Source organism: Pinus tabuliformis, chromosome 4_2 (genome assembly GCF_031772625.1).
Source record: "Pinus tabuliformis cultivar Carrire ecotype Pingquan chromosome 4_2, CPIR1, whole genome shotgun sequence".
Taxonomy (NCBI): Eukaryota; Viridiplantae; Streptophyta; class Pinopsida; order Pinales; family Pinaceae; genus Pinus; species Pinus tabuliformis.
Genome location: NC_142304.1, coordinates 765,089,302 through 765,109,350, shown reverse-complemented (window position 1 = coordinate 765,109,350; position 20,049 = coordinate 765,089,302).

The window sequence follows — 20,049 nt, the reverse complement described above, 5'->3', positions numbered from 1 at the left end:
TCAGATCTGATGGACACCTCCGATCATTGATCAAACAACTTGCACGTCACTCCTCCACCATCGATCATCTCGTGATAGATACAACTGCTTTATCAGGTGGGAGAATACCCGCCCGATAAAGCAATTTTCTCACTCCACCCTCTTGCTACACGTCCATTTGTGAGTGGAATTGGGTGACTCCCTCTTGTTATCGCTTACCGCTTAATCTCATCCCGAAATACTATTCCTGCTTGTAAACCCGCCTTTCCCTTTGACTAACGATCGATCTTGTTAGCACTCGATGACCATAGATATTCTACCATCGACGACTGTGATGACTTCTCCAGGTTCCTCTTCCGCTATTACTGAAGTCAATCACCACCATTGATTTCTTGACACTAGTCTACGCGATTTAGTCTTGGCCGCTCATTTTCTTCAACCTCGTCCGTTGATCTCCAAGATCCAACAGTTCCTGTGCGTTGATTCTTCATCTGTGTCCTCACTCTGACTTTGCGTCATTTCTTCAGTGTTTTGTGGATTCCGTTGAGGAGTGCGAGTTATTCCTAATTTATTGGTCTCAGGGAGGATGAGAGACCTGCTACTGTAGGTTGCCATACTGTCTCGAGTTGCCTGGGAGCCTGCGCAGGTGTCTGTGGAGACCTGATTGTTACTTGCAATACCATTACGATCCAGGCGTTCGTGATTGACATGACTAATGCCGTCTTCGCCCAAGAGAGGAGGACAATTGAAATCTTGATTCATCATATAGTGTAGCTTTTTTGGGATTGTGAGAATCATGTGCTCTGAGCAACACTAATTACAATTGAGAACCTCTGCTGACATATAATTTCCGTTTTCCTCATGCAATCTCCTTCTTGAATTGATGTTTTGATTCTTCTTTTTTATTCCCCCCCATAATATTTCTTGTGATATTCTTCAGATCTATATCTTCTTTCTCGATCCTCATACTAGGTGGTATACTTTCTTCATACACTTCATTATTCTCTTTGACAATCCCAACTGGTATGTCAATTCTTTTTTTGGCATGGCTATCAACATCCTTATTTTCGTTTCTTAGGACATGCTTAATGGTTATTTTCCCAGACTTTCAAAACTTGTTCTGATCCTTTGATAGATTTTGTTGATGGCTATGCTTTTGAATTCCCCTTTGGCATCCAATGCAGCTATTATGATAGCCGAGTCCCCTATTATTATAGGGTCCTTGATTGCATTTTTATTTAAAATCCTTGTGCCTAGGAGAAGGTTGTATGCTTCAACCCTGTTGTTTTTCATTTCTCCAAGGCTCCATTCATAGGTTATTATTTTTTTCCCATTTGGATCTAGTATAACTCCGCCTGCCCCTGCTTTACCTGGGTTATTTTTTGTAGCTCCGTAAAAAAAGAAAGAATTTGTCTCTTATGTTCTTTCATCCATTCTGCAAATTCTGTATCCTCCAATCTTAATTTCCAATTCTTTTTTGTGTGAAATCTTTATTTTTTGTTGTAGCTTTTGCTTTTGCTTTGTTTTCTAACATTGCTTTGCTGTACCAGTCTTTCTCTTCTTGTTGTAAATTGTTTTGGTCCATTTTTGAGATTCCATTTGTACTTATTATCTCTGCAACTTGGCTCGAAGTTTTTGCTAGGATCTTGCCTAAATTTGGCTTTTGTTCTTTGAAAATGCATTTGTTTCGGGCTAACCAAATTTGACAACACAGGATTGAAGGGAGACATTTCCATATCCTATTTATTGTTGCCTTTTTTTCTTTTTATATGGTAGCTTTTATCCCAGTTTTTATGAAGAGTTGTCAACTGAGTTGTTGGATTTATGTTTATTTCCAAAGGACTTGTTGCCTGTTTCCAACACTCTCTCGCCACCATACAATTTATGAAGAGGTGTTGGATTTTTTCTTCCTCCTTTTGACACACGACACATTTTGAGGGCCCTTGTATTCATTTTTTTTAATTTTCAGAGGTAAGAATTTTACCTTTGAGAAGGGTCTAGGTGAATACTTTAATTTTGGGCAGACTCTTTGATTTCCAAGCTACCTTCCAAAGACTCTAATCATTTTGATTGTGAAGTTTTTGGAGGAGGTTGTACCCCGATTTCACTGTGTAATCCCCTCGATTTGGGTCCCAAACAAAGTCATCCTGCTCTTCTTTGTTGATGGGCACTGCCCCTACCAAATGAACTTTTAAAATTTCCCACTTACGTTTTAGTCTTGGTGGTGTAGCCAGATTTTTCCATCTTACCCAATTATTCTGATCCCAATCCGAAATAGAGTAAAGAGTGTTAAGACTTTTCTCTTCCATCCATCTCTGAAGTCCTCTTAAGTTTTGCTGCTGATTTAAGGGATTTTCCCCCATTATTCTATCCTCCCAGATAGAAATTGTTTTTCCATTCCCTAGATTTTTGGATATTTGATCTATAATAAGAGGTATTATTCTTTTAACCAATTTCCAGATTTGGGTGCATGGCCTATCTGGAATAATATCAGTGAGCAACTTTGTTCTATGACAATTTAAGTATTTCATTGTTATAACTTTTTCCCACCAGTGACCGTTCCCATTTATCATTCTCCAGATAATTTTTGTCCCTAGAGCAATGTTCATTAGTCTTGGCAGGTGTATTGCTATACCTCCTTTTTCATAGGGAAGAGTAACTTGCTCCCATCTAACAAGGCTGAATTTTTTATTATCTTGTTTTCCTCCTTACCAGAGGAAGCTTCTAATTATCAATTCCATTTGCTTGTGGTCACTTGCCGGAGCCATAATGATTGCATACTTATATATGGGCAAGGCCAAGAGAAGTGCTTTAATCAGTGTCACTCTTCCTGCCAGATTGAACCACATCACTCCCCAGTTCTGAATTTTTTCCCTCATTCTCTCCACTTGCTTGTTCCAGACTTCTGATTTTACCACTTCCTTTGCTAAGGGCAGCCCAAGATAAGTGAAGTGGCTCCAATTTATTTGTAAAGGTATTTCTAGTATTTGTGAGATATTCTGCATTGTTTTTGTTGGGGTATTCCAGCAATAAATTCTGCATTTGGTCTTGTTTAAATTTTATTCTTGAAGCTAGGAGAAATTCATCTAAGACTTTTTTGAATTGTCTTGCTATAATGCAAGATGCCCCAACTATGAGAAGGGTATCATTTTCAAAGAGAGAGTGGTTTATATCTTTGACTCCTCGAAGGTATCATCTGCAAAGAGAGAGTGGTTTACATCTTTGACTCCTCTCGATATTTGAATCCCTGTTATTTTTTTCTCTTTTCTCTGATTTTCGAGCAAAGAACTCAACGGTTTAGCCATGATGATGTACAAGAATGGAGAGAGCAGACAACCTTACCTCAGCCCTCGTGTGCTTTGGAAAAATTTACTGGGCCGTCCATTGATTAATGGGGCTATCCATGAATTTGATATACATGCCTGGATAATCTTTATGAAGTTTATTAAAAAGCCAAACTTTTTGAGAGCTGTTGCAAGAAAGTTATGGTTAACTCTATCAAAAGCATTAGCCATATCTAACTTAACAATCATTCCTCTCTCCTTTCTTTGGATACTGTTGTGAATATCCTCTTGAACAATTATCACATTGTCTATGATTTGCCTCTTGGGGATAAATACTCCTTGGTTTTCTGAAATTATTTCCCGAAGTAATTTTTTCATTCTATTTGCTAAAATTTTGGTGAGTATCTTCTAAGACGAGTTGCAAAGGGAGATTGGCCTATATCTGTTAAAGGTTGTAGGATTGGGTTCTTTGGGAATGAGGGCTAGGAAGGAGGATTTTGTATTTCCTCCAATCTTTTTTTTTTGGAAAGCATTTTTTAGCATTCTCATTAGATCTTTTTTGATAATTTCCTAATGTTGTCTGTAAAAGGCCATTGTAAACCCATCTGGACCTAGTGCCTTATCAGGGTTGAGATTCCACACAACTTCTCTGACTTCTTCCTCAATAATTTCTTTGTCTAATTCCCTGTTTTGTTGGTCGCTTATTTTTTTTTTTAGATGTTGCAAAATTTCTTCATTAGTTGCCTGCTATTCACTTGTTGAGAGGAATTCTTTAAAGCGTTTATGGGCTGCATTTTTTATTTCTTCAACTCCTTTTATTTCTTGACCATTTACTTGAATCTGTTCAATCTGATTTTTTGACCTCCTTATTTTCATTGTATTATGAAAGAAGGCTGTATTTTTGTCCCTGGATTTTAGCCAGAGGCATCTTGATTTCAATTTGCTTTCCTCTTCTTCTTGCCTATTTTGCTTATATATTTCCAGATATATTTCCTTTTCTTGTGTATGATCTTGCTTACTTTCTTCCTTGTTCTCTTTTTCCTTGCAAAGATTATCCATTTTTTTTTGCAATTCGATTTTCCTAACTTTGTCCCGGTGATCATTTTCTCTTGCCCAATTTTTTAAGTGCATCCTTAGGTTCTTTAGCTTAGTTTCCCAAACATTTTGTGGAGATCCCGTGACACTTTTTTTCCAGCTGTCCTTTATTTGTTTTCCAAAATCTTCCTTGCTATCCCAAATTGAATTATATCTGAAGGGAAGGGGTCCTTAATTTTCCAGCTTTCCCAAGGTTAGCACCATCGGCTTGTGATCTGAAGCTGAGTTGTGAACAATTTTACTTTTCACAAGAGTATAAGCAGCTTCTATGCTTTCATGAATAAGAAATTTGTCCAACCTTTCTTTTATGTTGTTTTTTCCTATTCTTTTGTTGTTCCAAGTGTATTTTCCATTGCTTGGCGGAATGTTTATTAATTTTTGTTCTTCTATTATTCCTTCAAGAGCTTCTCTTGAAGGATCGTTGTGGAATATTCCACCAAATTTTTCTTTTGTATTCCTTATCAGATTTAAGTCTCCTCCCAGGGTTAAGTTCCCACTTTGTCTCTCTGTTATATCTTCTTTAACTGATTTCTAGCATTGTTCTTTCTCTCTATTTTTTTTCTAAGTAATATTGATCTATTGATATGGTACAAAAAGGTTACAGAGAGGCATGGCCTCAGATTTGTTGATCATCTATCATCATCAAAAATTGAAACTGTTTGTTTTGGACTGCCCCTACATAGGGGAAACTAGTCCAAGAAGCCATAAAGACTACCCCCATTATGGAGGAAACCAGTCCATTGAACTAGAAAAAACTACTGTCGAGTAAACCTTGGTTTTCCAGAAAAACAAAGAGAGAATGCATTTCTAGTACGAAAAAGACAGAGACATACCCAAAAGACAGTGAGACATATCCACTAGGAAAAGACTTAACCAAAAGACCGAGGCACATCCAGAACCAAAAAACATTGAGACACATCCACCTGGCAGTAGGACACATTCGTAAGAGGCCACGTGTTAAGCCAGTGGCTCCTCCAGGGCTGGCTCCTCCTCAATATTGCAGGCAAATTGATACTAGTCATCGTCTGCTTCAGACACGCCACAACCATGAGTTGGTGGAGCACCCATCTGCCTCTCACAAGTGTCGTTTTGCAGCTGCCCAAAGTTTTTGTGCCATTATGCTTGGCATCCTCATCTGAGGAACCGCTAGCTTTAGCCTTGCCATGTAGAACCACTCTGCTATCACTTTGTTGCTTGTTGCTCGGGATGCTAATTCGTCGACAACCTAGATTCTCCCCACTCTTCTTGTCCCTAAGACTAGACAGAGGAGCTTGCTAAGGATCTTCCGCGAAGGAAATTGTGACAATTGTAGTGATTGTAGGCCAATTTAAGGAACTACGGAAGCGAAATTGAGTGCTGTGAGGGGCGGGATAAGGAGGAAGTGGGAAGTCCGCAGAGCGAACAACACCGTCCCTCCTACCTCTGCCACTTCGGGTATTTGGGTAGCGATGAGAGGGGTAAATGAGCGGATTGGGCATCTTAGTGGTTGAGTCTGGGGATTTTGAGGCAGAGCTGGTCGAGGTCTGCGAGTGGATGAATCCTCCATGAGTTCCTCCTCACCTACCACGCATGCGATGTCTGAGGCGAGCCATAGCAGAATTGTAAGTTATATTGACAACAAAGGAGCTGGAGGTATAGCGACATTGACAGTGAGCAACAGAGGTTGGGGCTTGGTCTAAAATACAGAGACTGGAATGTGAAAAATGGAAACCATTACCAAGATCCAGGCAAGGAAGAATCATGCAACGACTGCCTGTCGTAGTGCGAATACACGGTTCAGTTGCATGCGGAGAGCAGATGCCTTAGAGAATAGGAGGATTTGCAACTCGATTTGTAGGGGCCATGGCTATGTGGGAGGTGAATATGACACAGCTTTCGAGGTCATTTATTATCTCCTGCAAGATGTTATGAATTCACCTTGGGTAAGCGCTCGGGACGATGCAGGTAGCTAGATGGTTCTCCTGTTTGCCGACGGTCCATCTTATCACCTTAATTAATATTGTTGACACCTGCATCCGGGTTTGTTCTTTCTCTCTATAGTGATTTGGGGAGTACACAATTATAATGATATACTGTTCTTCTGTATTGATATTTCTCAACTCTATTCGAATCTAGTGTCTATTGATTTTTTGGGTCATTAATTCCCATTTTCTTTTATCCCAAATGGTGTTGATTCCTCCTGATGCTCCTGTAGCTTATAACGCTACTCCTTCATAATTTTTTAGTTTTTGAATCATTTTTTTATTTTCTTGCTTGCTTAGTTTGGTCTCTTGGATCATATATATGTCTGGTTGTTCCTTGGCTAAAATGTATCGAGCTGCATTGAATTTAAAGGAGGTTCCAAGGCTGCGACAATTCCAAGAGACCACTATCATTATTTACTGTTGTGTTGGTGTGGTCCTCCCTTTCCTCTCTGTTGAATTTTTTCATGGCTTCTTGTTTGTTTCCCAAGGAATGAATCCATTGGTTGTTGCATTCTTGGTGCCATTTCTTTAGCTGCTGCTTCATCTCTGATTTCTTTATTGGATTTCCTTCCCCCTTTTTTTGGTTGATCCAGGCTTGGGGGATTTCTTTGGCTTTATTTCTAGTTAGAATGCGATTCACTAAGGGAGGAGGTGGAGAGGATATAGGGTTGGGGGAGGATATGAGATCTAAAGAGATGGGGTTTGAAGATGGGGATCTGGGAGTGGGTGGATCAAAAGAGTCTTCTAATGGCTCAAAATGATTCATAGTTGTGTGATCAGGAGGAGTATGTTGGGTCCCTATAATACTAGTGATTACCCCATTACTATTGTAGTTATACCCCCTATTTATATTGTTGTGCCCCTATTACCCCCATATTGTTATTTCTGTGCCCCATAGAATCCCTCTATTGTTATTTTTGTGGCTTTATATTATTATTGTTAGGTCGGCTGGATTATATTGTGACTCCTTAGACTCCTATATATAGAAAGGAGGTTTTGTCATTTGTATCATCCAAGAATTGTTCATTTATGTAATGTAAAGGAGGTTGCCCCCTCGAAGAGGCTAAATTCTAAGGCGTGGATCTCTCTTTTCTATCTTTTTGTGAGCTGGTTTCATAACATTTGGTATCAGAGCTTTGGATTCTAGGGTTTCGCTGCTCCAAACATGTCATCGTGGAATTTTCGCTATAACTTTTTTTCTGTGACGTTTCAGAAGTCGCAAAAAAAAACCCATTTGAGAAGAAATCGCGCTGAACCTTGGGTCTAAATTTCAGAGCTTTTCGCGTGATATTTGCGGAGATATGATCTGAGGAAGTTGGTCTTTTTGCAGACTCCTGAATTACATTCAAAACAGGTGACCTGGGGAAAAGCGTCATAACTTTCTCTCTGGGGATCGGATTGAAATTTCGTAAGAAGGTACAGAAAGAGGACGGACTGTAGTTTTTTGTATGTGTGTTTCAGATTCAAAGGTTGAAACAGGGACTCGTGGCACGTCGTACAAGTTCACTCTACTGAACCAGTCTAAAAGCAAGTCACTGTGGGAGATTTCACATAACTCTTCCTTGGAGAATCCAATTTGGCTCAGACTTGTGGCATTGGAAAGAGGACACAGAAGGCTACTACAGGTAGCAATTTCAGAATTGGAGGATCCGAAATTACAGAGATACATCAGATTCAATATCAGGCTTCTATAAAGTGAAAAAAGGTGTGTAGTTTTTTTTAATTTTTGTGTAAGCTTGGTTTAACAGAATTCAAAGGGCATAGTAAAACATTATTATCGGTAACTGATGCCCCAAGGAAAGAAAATGCAAACACCTAGTAAGGAACCTGAAAGCTCTAGCATGACTCATGAAGAAGAGGAAGAAATGCTACATGATATATCAAAATTACAAGAACAAGTGCAACAAATGTCACGCTCACAAAAGCTAACAGAAGCTAAGATAAGTGGCGTGGAATCTAAGATAAATGGCGTGGAATCTAAGGTAAATGGCGTGGAATCTAAGATAAAGGGCATGGAAGCTAATATGGATGGCATGGAAGCTAAGGTGAATGGCATGGACGCTAAAATTGATGGCATGGATGATAAGATGGAAGAATTGAAGAAGTTGCTACAAGTAAGGGTCACTAATGGTGAAAAGGTAGTAAAGGAAACTCATGATGAGAACAAAAGAAATGTTAATCATGATTCCATAGACTCTAATGTTGGATCGAAGACTCACCATGTTCCAAAAATCGATATGAGGAAGTTTGATGGCAAGGATCCCGCCACATGGATATTACAGATGGAGCAATTCTTCGATCTCAATAATGTGCAAAACACACAAAAGGTACGTATGGCAACTTTATATTTGGAACCAAATCAGTTTGTATGGTATCAATGGCTTTGTTCTCGTAAACAATTTATCACTTAGGCAATTTTTACGGAAGAATTGATAGCACATTATGAGGATACAAAAAGCAACACTTTTTTTAGCCAATTGATAAGTCTCAAACAAAAGGGTTCAATAATGGAGCACATTGAGGAGTTCCAAAAATTGAACATAAGGGTAAAAGATATTCCAGAGGAGCATAGGATTGATGTGTTCATAGGGTCTTTAAAGGATAATATCCAACATGATGTGCGCCTTTGGGAACCTGATTCATTAGAGAAGGCATTCAGGTTAGCAAGAAAAATGGAAAGCAAAATTATGGCAACTAGGAAGCATACCGTTCACAACTATAAAGACGGAAGTGTTGTTGCCTATAGTCTTCCACAACCTACAAGGTTGACACCACAACAATTGGAAGAAAAAAGAGCAAAAGGGCTTTGTTACAATTGTGATAGCAAATACACAAAAGGTCATAAGTGTGCTGAGAAGAAATTATTCTACATAGATTGTGAAGAGGAAGAAGAAAAGGAGCAAGAAAGGTCAAAAGAAGAGGATATATTCCAGGAACAAAGCCTAGATGAAGAACAAATAAATCCGACCATATCTTGTAATGCATTGGCGGGAATTACCACTCCTCAAACCATCAAGATAGAAGGACAAATCAAGAAGAAAAAGGTAATAGTGTTGATTGATTCAGGAAGCACCCACAATTTTATTCATTGTAGGGTAGCAAAAGAATTGAATTGCTTCCTATATCCAGCACCAGAGTGTCAAGTGATGATTGCAAATGGAGGAACAATAAATTGTTCTGGAAAGTGCCATAATATCAAGCTATCCATGGGAGAATATGTATTGACTAGCCCAATGCTTTCCATTCCAATGGGAGGTGCTGATGTTGTACTAGGAGTCCAATGGCTACAATCCTTGGGTACAATAGCTTTTAATTTTCAAGAACTTTTCATGAAATTTTCTGTGGAAGGAAAGGAAGTTGAATTAAGGGGTATTGCAGGGAAACCAGGAAAGATAATCAGCTCTAATGGCATGACAAAGCTTCTAAAAAAGGAGCAAAGAGGTGTAATTGCACAATTATGTTCGCTAGATGTTTCCACATTGGAATCATCTATTTCTCCAGATCTCCAAAAAGTCCTGGACAATCATTCCAAGGTATTTGAGACTCCCAAAGGTCTCCCACCTATGCGTGATCATGATCATGCTATTCATCTGATTCCAGGAAGTGTTCCTCCAAACATCAGGCCGTACAGATATCCATATGTCCAAAAAAGTGAAATTGAACGTATGGTTGCAGAAATGCTAGAGGCTGGTATAATTCAACCGAGTCAAAGTTCTTTCTCATCTCCAGTAGTATTGGTGCACAAGAAGGATGGATCATGGCGCATGTGTCCAGATTATAGGGAGCTCAACAAGCTCACTATTAAAGATAAGTTCCCCATTCCTGTTATTGATGAATTACTGGATGAATTGCATGGATCAATTTACTTCACCAAGTTGGATCTTCGTTCGGGATATCATCAAATCAGAATGAAGATTGAAGACATTCCGAAAACAGCATTTAGAACTCATGAGGGTCATTATGAATTTTTGGTCATGCCTTTTGGCCTTACCAATGCACCTTCAACATTTCAAGGTTTGATGAATTCAATTTTCAAACCATTCCTTAGAAAATTTGTGTTAGTATTTTTTGATGATATACTAATCTACAACAAGTCTTGGAAGGATCATGTTGAACATGTTGACAGGGTGCTACAACTATTGGAGGAGAAACAATTATATGCAAAAAGATCCAAATGTTTCTTTGGAGTCCAGGAGGTGGAATATTTGGGTCATATTGTATCTCATGAAGGAGTTAAGGTAGACCCTAGCAAAATTAAAGCCATTAAGGAATGGAAAATCCCCACATCCATAAAGCATCTGCGAGGATTTCTTGGGTTGACAGGGTATTATCGCAAGTTTGTTAAGAATTATGGGAGAATAGCAGCACCTCTAACAACATTATTGAAGAAAGATGCATTTTCATGGACTTCGGAAGCAACAAAGGCCTTTGAACATCTTAAAGAGGCAATGTGCCAAGCACCGGTCTTAGCTACACCGGACTTCACAAAAACCTTTATTGTGGAATGTGATGCTTCAGGAAATGGAATTGGTGCTGTTCTAATGCAAGATGAAAGACCCATTGCTTTTGAAAGTCGTCCAATCAAGGGAAAGTTTTTAAACAAAGCTATTTATGAGAAGGAAATGTTGGCAATACTCCATGCACTTAAGAAATGGCGACCCTACCTAATGGGAAGACACTTCAAGGTAAAAACGGATCATGATAGCCTTAAATACTTTTTAGAACAAAGATTATCCTCTGAAGAGCAACAAAAGTGGGTCACAAAGATGTTGGGTTATGACTTTGAAATCATCTACAAAAAAGGGAAGCAAAATGTGGTGGCAGATGCACTCTCAAGAAAGGATGAGGATGTGGAAGCATTGTTGTGTGCCATTTCTATTATCCAACCAGATTGGATAAACGAAGCAAGGGAGGAATGGAAGAATGACGAAGAAGTGTGGGCACTTATTCAAAAGCTACAACAAGATTCCAGTACTTCTGATACATTTAGCTGGCAAAATGATTCGTTATGGTACAAAGATCGCTTATACCTCTGTAAGAATTCCCAGCTAAAACAAAAGATTCTTATGGAATTGCACACTTCTCCCTTAGGAGGGCACTCAGGATTTTTAAAAACTTACCACAGGGTTAAGAAGGAATTTTTTTGGGATGGCCTTAAATCAGATATTCAAAAGTTTGTGGCGGAATGTTTGGTTTTCCAGCAAAATAAAGTTGAAACAATTAAGACACCAGGTCTATTACAACCTTTATCCATTCCAAGCCAACGTTGGGAGGAGGTTTCAATGGATTTTATCACAGGTTTACCCAAGTCTGAGGGAAAGAGTGTCATCATGGTGGTAGTTGACAGACTTACCAAGTATGCACACTTTTGTGCATTATCACATCCATTTAAAGCCAGTACAGTTTCTACTGCATTTATGGAAACAGTTCAAAAGCTACATGGAAACCCAAAGATTATTGTAAGTGACAGAGATCCCATTTTCACTGGAAATTTTTGGACAGAATTATTTTCTTGTCTTGGTACTCAGTTAGCTCATAGCTCATCTTATCATCCTCAATCTGATGGGCAAACTGAGATAGTAAACAAATGTTTGGAAGGATATCTTCGTTGCTTTGTATCTGATAAACAGACACAATGGGTCAAATGGTTGCCTCTGGCTGAATGGTGGTATAACACTTCCTTCCATACAGCAACAAAAATGACCCCATTTATGGCACTTTATGGGTATCAACCACCATCCATCACATCATATTTAAGAGAAAATTCTAAGGTTCAGGCAGTGGAACATCACATCGAACATCAACAACAAGTCCTCCAACTCTTAAAGGATAACCTCGTGTTGGCACAAAATAGAATGAAACAACAGGCAGATCAACATCGCAGTGAAAGAAGTTTTGATGTAGGTGATTGGGTATTCCTACGGCTACAACCATATAAGCAAATGTCCCTAAAGCAAGCTAAGAAGGATAATAAATTATCACCAAAGTATTATGGTCCATACAAGGTGTTGGAAAAGATTGGTACTATGGCATACAAATTGGAGCTTCCTGCAGCTTCTCGATTGCACCCAGTTTTCCATGTTTCATGTTTAAAGAAGGTTATAGGTGACAAGCTCCCAATTCAAACAATATTGCCAGAACTTGACGAGGAAGGAAAAATTATATTGGAACCGGAAGCAATCACAGAAACAAGAACTCGACAGCTACGAAATCGATCAATTTCAGAGTATCTTATCAAGTGGAAGAACTTATCCGCTGAAGATTCCACATGGGAGGATGAGAATTTTATGCAGAAGTATCCAGAACTACTCAAGCGTTGAGGACAACACTTTTTTGAAGGAGAGGGGCATGTTGGGTCCCTATAATACTAGTGATTACCCCATTACTATTGTAGTTATACCCCTTATTTATATTGTTGTGCCCCTATTACCCCCATATTGTTATTTCTGTGCCCCATAGAATCCCTCTATTGTTATTTTTGTGGCTTTATATTATTATTGTTAGGTCGGCTGGATTATATTGTGACTCCTTAGACTCCTATATATAGAAAGGAGGTTTTGTCATTTGTATCATCCAAGAATTGTTCATTTATGTAATGTAAAGGAGGTTGCCCCCTCGAAGAGGCTGAATTCTAAGGCGTGGATCTCTCTTTTCTATCTTTTTGTGAGCTGGTTTCATAACAGAGTAACCTTCATTGGAGGCTTAGAGGTTGTTTCATTTGCTTCTTGGGACTGATAGATATTTGATGCGATTTGCTTATTGGTAGGTTTTTTCCTTTTCACTTGTTCCCATGTAGGTTCTTGTTGTTCTACATTTTCATGCTCTATTTTTTTAAGACACCTATTTTCAAAATGACCATACTCATGACATACCTTGCATTTAAATGGTATTTTCTCGTAGTCCAATTGCTGAATGTGTGTCCACTGATCGACCTTGATCTTTATTGCCTCTGGGAGGCCTTTTCCGAGATCTAATTCCACATATTCTTGCGCACGCATGCATGTTGTCTTTTGGCTCACATCTGTCAATATATTTTCCCACTGTGTTTCTTATAGCCTTTATAGATTCGTCTCCCTAGAAATGAAGAGAAGATGCGGGAGCCTGACCCACACAGGCACTACATTTAGGACATCCATCTCCGGATCAAAGTCTGGCATCCACCTATTCAGGTATAAACCTCTGGAGTCCATGAAGTAAGGTCCATTTCTAAATATCAGATCTCTATCCTCCTTTGTTTCAAAGAGAAAGGTGTAGTATCCCTTTCCACAAAAGCGTATTTCTATCTTCTCCTGTGTGGTTGCATTCCAATTTCTTTCCACCCATTATTGCACTGATTTGGGTGAAGGCCATAGCCCTGTGAACTATCCAATAAGTCTGTTTTCTGCTAGAGAGGTGGCTGCTCTTCTTGGAATTGCTGGAGGGAGAGAAATCTCTAGGATACTTTCAAGTTTCTTTACAAATTTATTGATTGATGGCTTGTTCCTTGGAGCTCCATTCTCTGCGATTAGAGATGTGAAGGCTTCTTCATTTCTTCATTCCCTGGCTGCATGGAGGAGTGAGGATCTCCCTCCTCATAGGGCTGCATGGTATGGTTGGCCTCAACACTAGGAGGTTGCCAAGAGAGGGATCTTAAGGGGTAGTGGCGGTTAGGTCAGCGCAAGCTCGGGCTGGGTTCTTGCACACGCAAAAAATGAAAGTATAGTTCAATAGAGATCCAATTTTCACTAGAAATTTTTGGATAGAATTATGAAGCATAATTATTTAAGGGTCAAAGTAAACATATAATAATTCAAAAGTGTGTAAAATAATTAAATAATGTTATGAAACCAACTCACAAAAATATAGAAAAGATAGATCAACACCTTAGAATTCAACCTCTTCGAGGGGGCAACCTCCTTTACATTTACAAAAATGAACAATTCTTGGATGATTCAAATGAAAAAACCTCCTTTCTATATATAGGAGTCTAAGGGGTCACAATATAACCAAGCCGACCTAAAAATAATAATATAAAGGCACAATAATAACAATAGAGGGATTCTATGGGTCACAATAATAACAATATGGGGACAATAGGGGCACAACAATAACAATACGTGATACAACAACAATAGTAATAGGGGAATCACTAGTATTATAGGGACCTAACATGCCCCTCTCCTTCAAAAAAGTGTTGTCCTCAATGCTTGAGTAGTTCTGGATGCTTATGTATAAAATTCTCATCCTCCCATGTGGAATCTTCAACGAGTAAGTTCTTCCACTTGATGAGATACTCTGAAATTGATCGATTTCGTAGCTGTCGAGTTCTTGTTTCTTTGACTGCTTCAGGTTCCAATATGATTTTTCCTTCCTCATCAAGTTTTAGCAATATTGTTTGAACTGGAAGGTTGTCACCTATAACCTTCTTTAAGCATGAAACATGGAAAACTGGGTGCACTAGGGAAGCTGCAGGAAGTTCCAATTTGTATGCCATAGTACCTATATTTTGCAACACCTTGTATGGACCATAATACTTTGGTGATAATGTATTATCCTTATTAGCTTGCTTGAGGGACATTTGTTTATATGGTTGTAGCCATAGGAATACCCAATCACCTACATCAAAACTTCTTTCACTGCGAAGTTGATCTGCCTACTATTTCATTCTATTCTGTGCCAAGGTGAGGTTATCCTTTAAGAGTTGGAGAACTTGTTGCTGATGATCGATGTGATCTTCCACTGATTGAACCTTAGAATTTTATCTTAAACATGATGCGATGGATGGTGGATGATATCCATAAAGTTCCATAAATGGGGTCATTTTTTTTTGCAGTATGGAAGGAAGTGTTATACCACCATTTAGTTAGAGGCAACCATTTGACCCATTATGTCTGTTTATTAGATACAAGGCAACGAAGATATCCTTCCAAACATTTTTTTACTATCTCAGTTTGTCGATCAGATTGAGGATGATAAGATGAGCTATGAGCTAACTGAGTACCAAGACAAGAAAATAATTTTATCAAAACATTTCCAGTGAAAATGGGATCTCTGTCACTTACAATAATCTTTGGGTTTCCATGTAGATTTTGAATTGTTTCCATAAATGTAGTAGAAATTGTACTCACTTTAAATGGATGAGATAATGCACAAAAGTGTGCATACTTGGTAAGTCTATCAACTACCACCATGATAACACTCTTTCCTTCGGACTTGGGTAAACCTGTGATAAAATCCATTGAAACCTCCTCCCAACATTAGCTTGGAATGGATAAAGTTTGTAATAGTCCTGGGGTCTTAATTGTTTCAACTTTATTTTGTTGGCAAACCAAACATTCCGCCACAAACTTTTGAATATTAAATTTAAGGCCATCCAAAAACAAATCCTTCTTAATCCTGTGGTAGGTTTTTAGAAATCCTGAGTGCCCTCATAAGGGAGAGTTGTGCAATTCCATAAGAATATTTTGTTTGAGTTGAGAATTCTTACATAGGTATAGCCGATCCTTGTACCATAACGAATCATTTTTCCAGCTAAATGTATCATATGTACTGGGATCTTGTTGTATCTTTTGAATGAGTGCCCACACTTCCTCGTCATTCTTCCATTCATCCCTTGCTTTGTTTATCCAATCTAGTTGGATAATATAAATAGCGCAAATAAATGCTTCCACATCCTCATCCTTTCTTGAGAGTGCATCTGACACAACATTTTTCTTCCCTTTTTTGTAGATGATTTCAAAGTCATAACCCAACATCTTTGTGACCCATTTTTGCTGCTCTTATGAAGATAATCTCTTTTCTAAAAATTATTTCAGACTACCATGATATTTTTTTACCTTGAGTGTCTTCCCATTAGGTAGGGTCGCCATTTCTTAAGTGCATGTAGTATGGCCAACATTTCCTTCTCATAAATAGCCTCGTGTAAATACTTTCCTTTGATTAGATGACTTTCGAAATCAATGGGTCTTTCTTCTTGCATTAAAACAACACCAATTCCATTTCCTGAGACATCACATTCCACAATAAAGGTTTTTGTGAAGTCCGGTGTAGCTAAGACTGGTGCTTGGCACATTGCCTCTTTAAGATGTTCAAAGGCCTTCATTGTTTCTGGAGTCCATGAAAATGCATCTTTTTTCAATAATGTTGTTATAGGTGTTGCTATTTGCCGATAATTCTTAACAAACTTGCGATAATACACTGTCAACTCGAGAAATCCTTGTAGATGCTTTATGGATGTGGGGATTTTCCATTCCTTAATGGTTTTAATTTTTCTATGGTCTACCTTAACACCTTCATGAGATACAATATGACCCAGATATTCCGTCTCTTGTACTCCAAAGAAACATTTGGAGATTTTTGCATATAATTGTTTCTCCTCCAATAGTTTGAGCACCATGTCAACATGTTGGACATGATCCTTCCAAGACTTGTTGTAGATTAGTATATCATAAAAAAATACTAACACAAATTTTCTAAGGAAGGGTTTGAAAATGGAATTCATCAAACCTTGAAATGTAGAAGGTGCATTAGTAAGGCCAAAAGGCATGACCAAAAATTCATAATGACCCTCATGAGTTCTAAATGTTGTTTTTGGAATGTCTTCAGTCTTCATTCTAATTTGATGATATCCTGAACGAAGATCCAAATTGGTGAAGTAAATTGATCCATGCAATTCATCTAATAATTCATCAATGTTAGGAATGGGAAATTTATCTTTAATAGTGAGCTTGTTGATCTCCCTATAATTTGGACACATGCGCCATGATCCATCCTTCTTGTGAACCAATACTACTGGAGCAGAGAAAGAACTTTGACTAGGTTGAATTATACCAGCCTCTAGCATTTCTGCAACCATACGTTCAATTTCACTCTTTTGGACATAGGGATATCTATAAGGCCTGATGTTTGGAGGAACACTTCCTGGAATCAAATTAATAGCATGATAATGATCACGAATAGGTGGGAGGCCTTTGGGAGTCTCAAATACCTTAGAATGATTGTCCAAGAATTTTTGGAGATCTGGAGAAATGTATGATTTCGATGTGGGAACCTCTAGTGAACATAATTGTGCAGTTATGCCTCGTTGTTCTTTCTTTAAAAGCTTTTTCATTCCATTAGAGATGATTATCTTTCCCAGTTTCCCTGTGATACCCCATAATTCAACTTCCTTTCTTTCTGAAGATAATTTCATGAAAAGTTCTTGAAAATTAAAATCTATTGTACCCAAGGATTGTAGCCATTGGACTCCTAGTGCAACATCAGCACCATCCATTGGAATGGAAAAAATTGGGCTATTCAATACATATTCTCCCATGGATAGCTTGATATTATGGCACTTTCCTAAGAAATTTATGGTTCCTCCACTTGCAACCATCACTTGACACTCAGGTGTTGAATATAGGAAGCAATTCAATTCCTTGGCTATCTTACAATGAATAAAATTATGGGTACTTCCTGAATCAATAAACAATATCACCTTTTTCTTCTTGATATGCCCTTCTATCTTGATAGTTTGAGGAGTGGTAATTCCAGCCAATGCATTACAAGATATGGTTAGATTCATTTCTTATTTTTATAGGGTTTGTTCCTGGTGTATATCCTCTTCTTTTGACATTTCTTGTTCCTTTTCTTCCTCCTCTTCACAATCTATGTAAAATAATTTTTTCTCGGCACACTTATGAACTTTAGTGTATTTTCTATCACAACTTTAACCAAGCCCTTTTTCTCTTTTTTCTTCCAATCGTTGTGGTGTCAACCTTGTAGGTTGTGCATGGCTAGGGGTAGTAACACTTCCACCTTGATGATTGTGAGTGGTAGGCTTCCTTGTTGCCATAATTTTGCTTTCCATTTTTCTTTCCAACCTGAATGCCTTCTCCAATGAATCTGGCTCCCAAAGGCGAACCTCATGTTGAATGTTATCTTTTAAAGTCCCTATGAACACATCAATCCTATGATCCTCTGGAATATCTTTTACCCTTATATTCAATTTTTGGAAGTCCTCAATGTGCTCCATCATTGAACCCTTTTGTTTGGGATTTATCAATTGGCTAAAAAATGTGTTACTTTTTGTATCCTCATAATGTGCTATCATTTCATTCGTAAAAATAGCCCAAGTGACAATTTTTTTACGAGAGCAAAGCCATTGATACCATACAAACTGATTTGGTTCCAAATATAAAGTTGCAATGCGTACCTTTTATGTGTTTTGCACATTATGGAGATAGAAAAATTGCCCCATCTGTAGTATCCATGTTCTGGGATCCTTGCCATTAAACATCCTCATATCGATATTTGGAACATGGTGGTTCTTTGATCCAATGTTAGAGTCTATGAAATAATGATTAACATTTATTTTGTTCTCATCATGATTTTCCTTTGCTACCCTTTTGCCATTAGTAAGCATTTCTTGTAGAAACTTTGTCAAATCTGTTTTCAAGTTTGTTTGCAAATTTTCCACGCCTTTCTTTAAATCATCCATTTTAGCTTCCATGCCATCCATCTTAGCTTCCACGTTGTCCATCTTAGCTTGCACGTCGTCCATCTTAGCTTCCACGCTGTCCATCTTAGCTTGCACGTCGTTCATATTAGCTTCCACGTCATTCATCTTAGCTTCTATGTATTTATTTAAACCATCCATCTTAGCTTCCATGCCTTTCTTTAAACCATCCATCTTAGCTTCTACATCTTTTTTTAAACCATCCATCTTATTTTCTGTTACTTTTTGTGGGAGTGAAATTTGTTGCACTTGGTCTCGTAATTTTGATAGATCATGTTGCATTTCTTCCTCTTCTTCATGAGTCATGCTAGAGCTTTCAGGTTACTTACTAGGTGTTTCCATTTTCTTTCTTCAGGGCATCAATTACCGATAATAATTCTTCACTATGCCCTTTGAATTCCTTCAAACTAATTTTTCAAACCAAGCTTATGCAAAAATTAAAAAAAAACTACACACTTTTTTCACTTTGTAGGAGCTCGATATTGAATCTGATGTATCTCTGTAATTTTGAATCTATCAGGTCTAAAATTTCTTCCTGCAGTAACCCTCTGAGTAATATTTCTAACCCCGCAAGTCTTATCAAAGATTGGATTCTCCAATGAAGATTTATGCCAAATCTCCCACGATGACCTGAGTATAGATTGGTTCAGTAGAGAGAACTTGTATGACGTTCCGCAGGTCACTATTTCAACCTTAGGTTCTAAAAATGATACCCAAACAAACTACAGTCCTTCCTCTTTTTGTGAATTCTTACGAAAATTCAGTTTGATGGTCAGAGCGAAAGTTATGACGATTTTCCCAAGGTGACCTATTTGGAATGTAATTCGGGGGTCGCAAAAACCCTAACTTCCTCAAATTATATCTCCACAAATCTAGCAAGACAGGATCTAAAATTCGGAGCCGAGGTTTAGACCAATTTATTCTCAAATGGGTTTTTTTTAGCTTCTGAAATGTCACAGAAAAAATGTTATAGCACAAATTCCACGATGACCTGTTTGGAGCAGCGAAACCATAGAATCCAAAGCTCTGATACCAAATGTTATGAATCCAACTCACAAAAGGATAGAAAAGATAGACCAAAGCCTTAGAATTCAGCCTCTTCGAGGGGGAAACCTCCTTTACATTACAAAAATGAACAATTCTTAGATGATTCAAATGACAAAACCTCCTTTCTATATATAGGAGTCTAAGGGGTCACAATATAACCAAGTCGACCTAACAATAATAATATAAAGGCACAAAAATAACAATA